We start from the raw sequence: 10,547 nt of genomic DNA, 5'->3' as shown, positions 1-10,547 counted from the left end.
GTAAATTAATTAATTACTGCTACAGCAAACAACATTCTCCAGAAGATTTCTGAAAGTCAGAATTTTATAACATAACAGTCAACATTACCAGGATAAAATTCAGAATTCCTCAGTACTGAAAGAACTAGGGAAACATCAGATAAGATCATGGAAAATCAAAAGATGCTAATGAGAAACTCTTTTGTAAAAATGTTAAAATTGCCTGACAAAGAATTTAAAGCATTTACTATAAAAATATTTCACCAAGCAATTACAAACACCCAGGAAACAAAAGATGAAACAGGAAATCATGAGAAATAGAAGACAGAAAGAAGAAATGAATGGAAATATTAATATTGAAAAGTAAAACAACTACATTGATTGGTCTTCATACCAGAATAAATATGACAAAGGAAGAGCCCATGATCTCAAAGACAACTCAATAAAAAGTATTTAGTCTTTTATTTTAGCTTTTAAAATTTCCTGTCTATTCATGTTTTTCAAAATATATGTACATTAAAAAAGGAAGATTTACAACAGGAAAGATTGCCTTAACATGCAACACAAATTCCTGTGAACTCATGATGGGATCACACGTGATCATGATCTAATTCAAGCCAATTTTCTCAAGTCCATTTCCCAGCCACACTTATACTGCAAGAGGATCCCAGGAGACAATGCAAGTGGAATGAATGTAAAACAAACACCTTTTGTCTCTGATGGCACTCAAGGGGTCAGAAGATGTACACCAAAAAGTTTAAGACAATTAAAATGTCAAGTGCCACAGGGAAGATATATGACAACCAGAAATTGGGATTTCTCAAGTAGAAAGCTAGGGCTATTTAACACAACTTCACAATACTGAAACAAACACAAATAAAAAAGGGTTAGGTAGTAGGGCTTCATTTGCTTTTTTCTATCTTTTTTTTTTTTTTTTTGGTAGCTATTTCAAAAAGGAAACCACTTGCTTGATATCAACAGTACTCTGTAAAGTGGGGGAAAACTCACAGATGAATCTGAAATCTAGTTTATGTTAGCAAATTGTGTTTAACATTTCCACATTAGCAATGATGTAACTCTCCCAACATTTCCTTATTTTAAAAAAAAGTCAAATAGGAAATGATAATTCATGCTCCAAATATTAAAAAATATGTTTTAACATTTGATAGAGAAGACTTTATATACTTTGATTTTGGGTAACATAAGTAACACCAGAAATCAGATTCAATATATTCCCATACTTTCCTGTTGTAAGTCTAGTGGCAAATAAACGTTGTCCTCACTGCTAAGGACTGCAGTGTTCTTGGCCTATGAAAATACCTTGGAACTGACCAAGGAGAGAGTGGCCAAAAGAAGCAAAGATGCCATTGGGTTTAACATTGAAGAGAAAGGGTTAGTGGAGTGACTTTTAGATATAGGATTAGTTTTCAGACCTGCAAATGATTTTTTTTTTTTGTTGGTCAGTCCAGGGGATTGAAATCAGGGCCTGAGCACTATCCATGGCTTCTTTTTGTGCAAGGCTAGCTAGCACTCTACCACTTGAGCCACAGTACCACTTCCAGCTTTTCTTCTGTATATGTGGGGCTGAGGAATCAAACCCAGGGCTTCATGCATGCTAGGCAAGCACTCTACCACTAGGCCACATTCCCAGCCCCAGAGTTGTAACTGAATTCTCAAGGCAGGCTTTGCGATTTGGTCAGTGCTAGCCTGCCTCCTATAGCACCTGACCAGCATCCTGTTTTTGATGCTTTCTACAAATATAAAAATCTCTGCAACTGTTTAGATAAAACTGGAAGGGGGAAATGAAAAGCCAAATCAGATAATTAAAAAGGAAAAAAAGAATAGAGGTAGGGGGAGGAACAGCAAAAAGGACAGTACAGATTCCATAGTTTGGGAGTCCAGGATTACTGGAGAAATTAAATGACTGAGGGAATGGGGCAGGTGCTAGGTAGGAACAGTGTCCTAAAGCTAACAAATGCCTAAATTGGTTTATGTGTCCCCCCCCCACCCCCACAATGTCCACATGGGAGAAGAAAAGCATTAAACTAAAACAAATGCATACTGATCTAATAAAATATTTAGACTTTTGAATTTTATCATGATTTTCTTCCTGTACAATTTACTTTTTTTCCTTGAAAGACTTCTTCATGGTAGATTTACCCTTGCCAAGCAATTTCACTTCCTTTCTCCCAGTGGTTGCAGGCTTTTTTGAAGAGCTACTACTAGGTTTCTTGATGACTGATGGTAAGGGTCTGGCAGGAGTTTTGGCCTTAGGAGGGGTTTTCTTGGGCAGAGGCTGGGACTTTAGGTGCAGGCTTGGATCCTCTCTGCTTCATGGGTATAGTCTTCCCAGGAGACTTGGCCGGAGTTTTCTTCTGCAACCTTCTCTTAGGTGGAGGCTCTTCATCTTCAGATTCTTCTTCTGATGACTGATCTTCATCTTCATCTTCAGAGTCATCTGTCTCTTTCTTTGGAAAAAGAACTCCTGGGCTGGGTAATAGGGAAAGCAGAGCTGGAAGGTGCCACTAAATCCTTTACCAGATGATCTGCTCCATCCATCCATTCTTCTCACACTTCTGCAGGGTTTTCTTCAGCAAATGCATCTGATAGTTAGAATTGGTCCCTGGGTGGTTCTCCAAGATGTACTTCTTCAGAGCAGTGGTAGAGCAGGTCTTCGGCTCATTCATGGCAGCAATGGTAGACAAGATTTCATATTCCATCATGTTTCCACCAAGCAGGAGTTTCTCCCCTGATTTCTTTAGCTGGAATGTCCCCGAAGCACCTTTGCCAGTTATTTGTTCTAGCTGACCTCTCTCTACTGCTCTCTGCAAAGCATTCTTCAACATCTGGGACCTGATGTCCACTCTAAGTTTAGGATAATACTGAGACACGTATTTCCTAATGAGGCTGTAGGAAGCTTCTTTAGGTTCACAAAGTCAAGTAAAGGCCAAGGGGAGCACATCCTCCAATTTTACTTGTGGCTCTGGATACACTGTAGAGCTCTTCTGTTTCTAGACTTCTGAGGTGTTGTTCTTGATTTCTGGACCACAACAAAACTTCTAGATGCACCTTTTCCTTTTACCTGTTTGGTGACTCCTCTATTTAATTCTCTTTTTAGTGCTTGCTTAAGGCCTCTTCTCTCTAGTTCCAGAGAAGGATATTTATGGATGATATATTTTCGAATAGCAACCACCGATGCACCACTCTTCTGGAAGCATGCCTTAATAGACTCAGTTAGGATTGCATCCATCTTCGGACGCGGAGAGGAAGCCATCGGTGTCTGTTTCTGGGCCCTGGCTAGCTGGCTGGCAGAAAGGGAGGACCAGGAAGGTATTGTTTTTTCCACTTTCTTCTCCTTTTCTTTCGGCTGATCTTTCTCATCCTTTTTGGTTTCCTCAGAAGACTTGTTTTCTTCCTTCTCTTCCTTCTCAGGCTCCCCCTTGGGCTGTTCTGTCTCACTAGATGTTGCAGGTGGAGTTGCATTCTCCGGTTCTTCTGGCTTTTCTTCCTCTCCTTCAATAGGCTTGCTTTTAGGTGGAGTCTCCCGTGTAGAATTCACAGCCCATCGAATTGGTATAGTGCTATCTTCTACCTAACTTGCCCGCGTGGATCAGCTGAGCTCCTACTATAAGTGGGAGTGCCTTAGGATAAACAAGTTCACCTTGAGGCGTATTAGTCGCCATTTAAAATCATTCTAGGCCTGAATACAGGTAACACACTCTGAAGCCTCTGCTGTTAACCACAAGGATTTTTCCTAATGGTTTCAGTGTGGTGAAGAGTCAACCTCGATGCTCCGTGTCTCGGCGCCTGTGTCCCAGCATGGCCAGTGGGCGCCGTTCCCGCAGCTGCTCGTCGCCGCTGCATCCACAGCCGTCCACCAGGCCCTGCCTCGAGCTCTGCCCAGTATTTAGTCCTAAAAAGAAAAAAAAAATGAAAAAAACAATTATCAGAGATTAGGAGACAGGTGGAGCTTGTAACTAAAGAGGTAAGCTAATGTCAATGCAGTCCTGGGGAGACAGAAGATTGTACACCTAGCTTTGGAAAAGGTTTGAAGAATTAAGGGCTGAAAACTTCTTACTTAATAAAAGAAATCTAAATATATTATAAATTTATATTTTATTTTATATTTTATATATTGTAAATATCAAAATACATAAAAGAATTATTCACAATTTTCAATAAGTCCCAAAGAGGATAAATCCAAAGATATCCATACCCTAAGGCACATAAGAAATGTGATCCTTAAAACAGCAAAGAATGTCTTACCTGTAAAGGGAACAATTATTCAAATGACTCTGAGTCTCTTGTCAGAAACTATGCAGCCAGAAAGAGGCACTGATTTTGCAGGCATGGAGAAGAAAAATAGCATGAACCTAGGATTCTATAGCCAGTGAAAATATTCTTCAGCAATGAAGGTGAAATTAAAAGAAAAAAGAAAACAAAAACATGAGAAAAGCTGTTAATGAAGATTCCACAGAAGTAAAACGATACTGACTGAAAAGAAAATTGAAATATATAGAATGAAGAGGAAAAAAAAACACAAAATGGTTTCCAGATCAATGTAATAGACATTTTCCTCTAGAGATTCTTAATACTTACTTTGCTGTTAAAAGTTAAAAACATGACATTGTCTCAGGTTTTCCATGCATATAAGTGGTGATTTATGACATCACTCGAGAGGACAAAGAGCTGTGTATGTGGGTACGTGTCTTTATTCCATTAGAAGTTGATAAAATGTTGATTCTCATTAAATCATGACAAAGTTATGGAATTCCCTAGAGCAATTATCAAAAAGTTTATAAGTTGTTGTAGACTAAAACCTCAGTGGCTATGTTAAAATGCTATACTAAAAAAGGTATTTCATGCAACATAAAAATAGAGCAGGAAATGAGGAATGAATGAGGGAAACAGAAGGAATAAAACTGAGTAGGATAGTACAATGGTAAACTTTCCAAATATATAAATACATTAATGTAAATAATGTGAGCACACCAAAGGAAAGACAGATTGTAAGGATGCATAGTGGAACATAACATGATTATGTGCTTGCTGTCTGTGTGAGACTCAGCTCAAATTTGATGCTCTGGGAAGTTTAAAAGAAAAAGGGCAGAAAATAATATCCAAGGCTAACTCTTACTAAAGAAAATTGTAATGGTGGAAAAAAGAACGTATCAGAAATAGAGAGGAAGTTTACACAACAAATCAAGAGTAAATTCATCATGAAGACATAATGATCCCAAATGTATAAGTATCTAAAATCAGAACTCTAAATTACAGATCATATAAACTGTAGGAAAATAATCAACAAATATTAGCAAATTTACTGTGATAGCTGGAGAGTATAATACTCTATCAATAATAGTAACACTAATAGAAAAATGGCAAATACGCAAAGGAATTCACCACTATTATTCTTGTAATTCTTCCTATTAGAGAAGCAGAAGTCAAGAAGAACCCAGTTTGAGGTCAGCCCAAAGAGTTAATGAGGCTTTAATCATTAGGCTGAACAAAGAAATGTATATCTGTTGTCCCAACTATGCGGAAGGACCATAAGTAGGAAGACTGAAGTTTGAGGCTACCTGGACAAAAACATGAAATTCTATCTGAACAATAATGAAAGTAAGAAAGGATTGGAGGTATGGTTCAAATGACAGCAAAGTTAGGGCCCTGAGTTCAAACTTTAGTACCAAAATGAAAAAAAAAAAACTGTACCCTAACGTGTGTGCTCAGGTGCACAGAGAGCCTGTACTAAAAACAGAGCAAGAACAGTGACAAACATTCCCCACTAACACAGCCTATACACAAGTAACACTACAGAAATTTAATGTAGTACCTGACTGAAAGTAACAGACAACACAGCTCACTTCCTGGATGTATTAACTGTCTACACTTCCATGAAGATATTAATGGAAAGAAATCTAGGTAAGCTATATTGCTATCAAACAGAGTAGGCTTCAGAAAACAAAAAAAGGAATGGTGCCAGAAATAAAATATGAGATTTCATAAAGATAACATGATCAATTCAAAACATGCCAACGCAATCCTAAATATGTATGCAACTGAAAACAACATCAAAATAAATGAAGGAGCTAAGTGTGGTGGTGCACATGAGAGGGAAAAGACTAAGCTGGTATTTAGACTTTGTCGCAAAATATAAAAGCTGAGGATGTTGCTCACTAGTACAGCATTTGCCTATCAAGTACAAGGTCCTATGTTCAATTCTCAATTCTGCAAAAACCAAGAAAGAAACGAGTGAAGGAAGAAAAGAAGAAAAAGAAGATGGAAAAAAAGGAAGAAGAATGGCCTAATAGAACTAAAGTTAAATGAGAAATTTAAATTGTGGTAGGAGACATTGAAATATTTTCTTAGTGATTGGCAAAAGAAGACTAGGAATTATAATGTACAGAAAATGTGAAAACATTGCCAGTTGACTTCACCTAACTGACATTTAGAAAGCACTTTTACAATAACTGCTGCATACACATTTTTTTCAATGCTCCTCATAATAAACTATATTGAAAGCCATAAAACATGCTTCAACAGTTTTAAAATAATTAATATTATACAAAGTATGCTCTCTTATAACAATAAGATCAAACTGGAAGACAATTATAGAATGATAGCTAAAAAATATTCAAACACGGAGATATTTCAAAACAGTTTTACCTAACCCAAGTGTCGAATATCAAGTCATAAGGGAAATCAGGAAATACATAATTTGAATGAAAATGAAAGCATAGCAGACTCAAACATGAGCTGCAGTACTTGGAGATGTATTCTAGCACTAAATGCTTATTTTACAAAAGACCTATCCCGATTATTAATTGATTCCACCTTGTCTCCACATTTACCCATCACTATGTGTTCTGCAATAATGGAAACATTTCATTCAAGCACCTTCTCTTGAAGGAAATCACTGAGTTAAGCTCCCTTAGTGAAGGTCATGAGACAGACATTACAGGAAGAAGGGAATCTCCTGAGGGTTTCAACTCATGCACAGGAGAAGGCAGAATAATGCATCAAGAGCAGTGAATGTCAGGAATCCATGGAACTCTGTTCCAGATGCAGGCCTAGAATGTGTAAGCAATCACTGACCTTGAAGCTTCTTGTAAAAACATTTCTTCTTCCTCTCTCTCTCTCTCTCTCTCTCTCTCTCTCTCTCTCTCTCTCTCTCTCTCTCTCTCTCTCTCTCTCTCTCTCTCTCTCTCTCTCTCGTGTGTATGTGTCTTGGGAATTTAACTCAGGGTCTGATGGGGCTGGGAATGTGGCCTAGTGGCAAGAGTGCTCCCTTGTATATATGAAGCCCTGGGTTTGATTCCCCAGTACCACAGCCAGAAGTGGAGCTGTGGCTCAAGTGGTAGAGTGCTAGCCTTGGGAAAAAAGAAGCCAGGGACAGTGCTCCGATCCTGAGTCCAAGGCCCAGGGCTGGAAAAAAAAAATTTTTTTAAACTCAGGGCCTGAGTGCTGTCTCTGACTTTTTGTGTTCAAGGGCAGCACTCTACCAGCATTCTTGGTGGTTAATTGGAGATGAGTCTCAACAACTTTCCTGGTCTGGGTGGCTTCAAACCCTGATAATCAGATCTCAGCCCCCTGAATCGCTCAAATTTCAGGTGTGAGCCACCAGAGCCTGAATCTGCTCTCTTCTTGACACAAAAGCTCATTCTCTTTAGGTTTTCTCCTTGCATCCAAACCTGAAGACTTCATACTAACAGCAAGGATCCTATTGGTACCAATGCCTACAAGCCTCCACCTGTCCTAGCATGACCCATCAGTACCCCTATCCATTTCTAAGAAGCTATGTTCCTCTGAAGATCACATATAGCTCACTTGTACCCTGAAATTTCCCGTTTCCATGTCACATCAATGATTGGTTATGGCCCACAAGCCACCTGCACTCCAGGGTATTGCATCCTGCTTCCCCAGTGATTGTAAATCATCACTTGCTTGACTCAGTCAGCAGTCTCTCTGCTACCCAGGGAACTAAACTACACCTGCTGCCATGAGGTATGAACATTTTTCAAGGTTATATACTTCCTTGGTGCAGTGAATGCATATACTAATAATAAGCAAGTGGGAATTAAAATGGCAATTAAAATAATACAAAAATATAAAACACTGACCTATAAATCAAAGAAGACAAGTGCATCATTTATTGGGTGAATGTACAAAATACTGATCTGAAATGTTAGAGATATGAGTAAGTAGAAGAATACACTGTGTGTAAGACTGGAAATTAGACTCTTTTGGAAACATTTCCATAGAACAGTGGAATTAATGAACAAATCCTAGAGCATGAATAATCATAGAACAAACTGTTATTTTTCGGTGGGGGGTGGTTGAGAGGGAAAAATTGGGGAGAAAACAAGAGACAAGGTGACACTGTTCAAAAAAAAGTACTCATTACCTGACCTACGTAACTGTAACCCATCTGCACATCACCTTTACAATAAAAATTACAAAATCAACTGTTCTAGGGATTTGAAGTAATTCTGTCAAAACAATTCCAGCACGTGCTTGCTTTGGCAGTACATATACTAAAAAGTGGAGTGATAAAAAGATCACCACAGATTCTTTTGGTTTGGGTCTGAGATCAGGACTTGAGTTCAGTAGCTGATGCTTTCACTCATTGCCTCTATACAAGGATAACCACAAATTTACGAAGCTTTCCATATATATTTTTAACTAAAACATCTTAAAAATCCCAGCCTGACCTTTTTGGTGTTGGGAAGGGAGGTCAAACAGCAATTTGACTCTAATATGAAAAAACAGAACCACCACAACAAGCTGTAACAAGTCAATTACAAGAAAAGACAAAGTCAGTAAATAATACTATCTGATTTTGAGACTTACTATAAATTACTTAGAGTAATCAAGACACCTTGGTAAGCCAAGATATAAACCTAGGGCCAAAATGCATATGACAATTGTTAGAACTCCATGGAGAAATGATTAAATCTAGTTACAGCTTTAGACGTCAACATACCTCTACCATTAATTAATAGACCAGTAGATGTAAAATCAGTAAGACTATTGTTCTAGTGGATGTAATTGGCACAGAATGCTGTTTCCAACAACAGCCAAACACACACTATTTTATACTATAATGGAACAATCCCCAAGACTAACCACATTCATAACCATAAGACATAAAACAACAAATAGAAAATATTAGAAATCACATGAAATATGCTTTGAGATTGTAATGGAATTAAACTAGAAATCAATAACAGAAAGCAGCTAGAATATCCCTAGTATTTGGCAGTTCAACAATAAACTTCTAAATAACTCATCTTCACAGAAGAAACCCCAAGAGCAATGTAAAAGGTTTAGAACTAAATGAATATAAAATATATCACATATCACAATGTGTGTAAGCAGCAAGAACAGTACTTATGAGGAAATTTATATTATTGCATAGAAATGTTTTTTAAAAAAGAAGAAAGAACTAAAATGTAAAGCAAGCTGAAGAAAATAAATAATATAAACTACAAGTAGAAACTAATAGACCTGAAGACTGGCACCAAAGAGAGAGAGAGAGAGAGAGAGAGAGAGAGAGAGAGAGAGAGAGAGAGAGAATATGCTATCAGGAGAAAAATAGATGGATTAATAGAATAGACACCCCTAAAACACGTGTGTGATATATGCACGCACACACATGCACACACATGCACTACTAATTTTTACCATAATTATGGCAAAATAAAAGGGGAAAATGTTGATCTTTAACAAATGATGTTAGAACCACTGGATATAGAAGGGCAAAAAATAATCTTTAAAACATATAGATGGTAAACTCATAGTTTTCACAAAAATTTATTCAAAATGGACCACAGACCTAAATTTATAATAGAAAACCATAATACTTCCAAGAGATAATATAGGAAGAAATCTAGGTGACTTAATTTTTTAAATTATTTATTATTATTTTAAGTAGCTGACCTAAGAGATTTCAATTCAACATATCAATTTGCTAATACCAAGCATCTTTATCAGTGTCACCCTTTCAATAATTCTTCCCCCAGCTATCTCAACCCCAACCAACCCTTAGGTGACTTTAGATCTAGCCATGAGTTTTTGATAAGTCACCAAAACCATTATCCATGAAAGAAAAAAAAAAGGTAAGTCAAGTTTCATTAAAATTAAATAACTCAAGAGTGGGGATGTGGCTCAAGTGTTACAATACTTGCCTAACAAGATCCAGGCCCTGATTCAATTTCTATTACACCTTTTGTCATCAAAATTTAACAATTTTACTTTACAAGAAACAGTTAAATAATTAAAAGGCAAGCTAAGTACAGGAAAACAATATCTGCAAAATGCATCTGAAAATATTTTCAAGACACATTTTGTACCTATATTAATATACAAAGTGCTCTTAAAATTCAACAGCAAAACAAAAATCTCAATTCTCAACATTTATGAAAGATCTGAACACCTCACCAAAGATGAAATACAGATGTAACTGAACATATAAAAAGAATCCAACATCCTATGTCATTGGGTACTTGTAGTGAGATTCACTGATAAATGTATTAAAATGGCTAAAAACAAAAAGAAAATGCTGAAAA

The 10,547-nt window shown here is 37.1% G+C and overlaps 1 pseudogene; it reads right to left on the bottom strand.

The window, feature by feature from the left end:
• Positions 1 to 1,549: 1,549 nt before the first annotated feature.
• On the bottom strand, positions 1,550 to 3,884 carry LOC125346532 (annotated as a pseudogene).
• Between the last annotated feature and the right edge of the window lie 6,663 nt (positions 3,885 to 10,547).

This window comes from Perognathus longimembris, chromosome 2 (assembly GCF_023159225.1).
Source record: "Perognathus longimembris pacificus isolate PPM17 chromosome 2, ASM2315922v1, whole genome shotgun sequence".
Taxonomy (NCBI): domain Eukaryota; kingdom Metazoa; phylum Chordata; class Mammalia; order Rodentia; family Heteromyidae; genus Perognathus; species Perognathus longimembris.
Note: the sequence above shows the minus strand (reverse complement) of the source record. Positions and strands in the feature narration are given on the sequence as shown.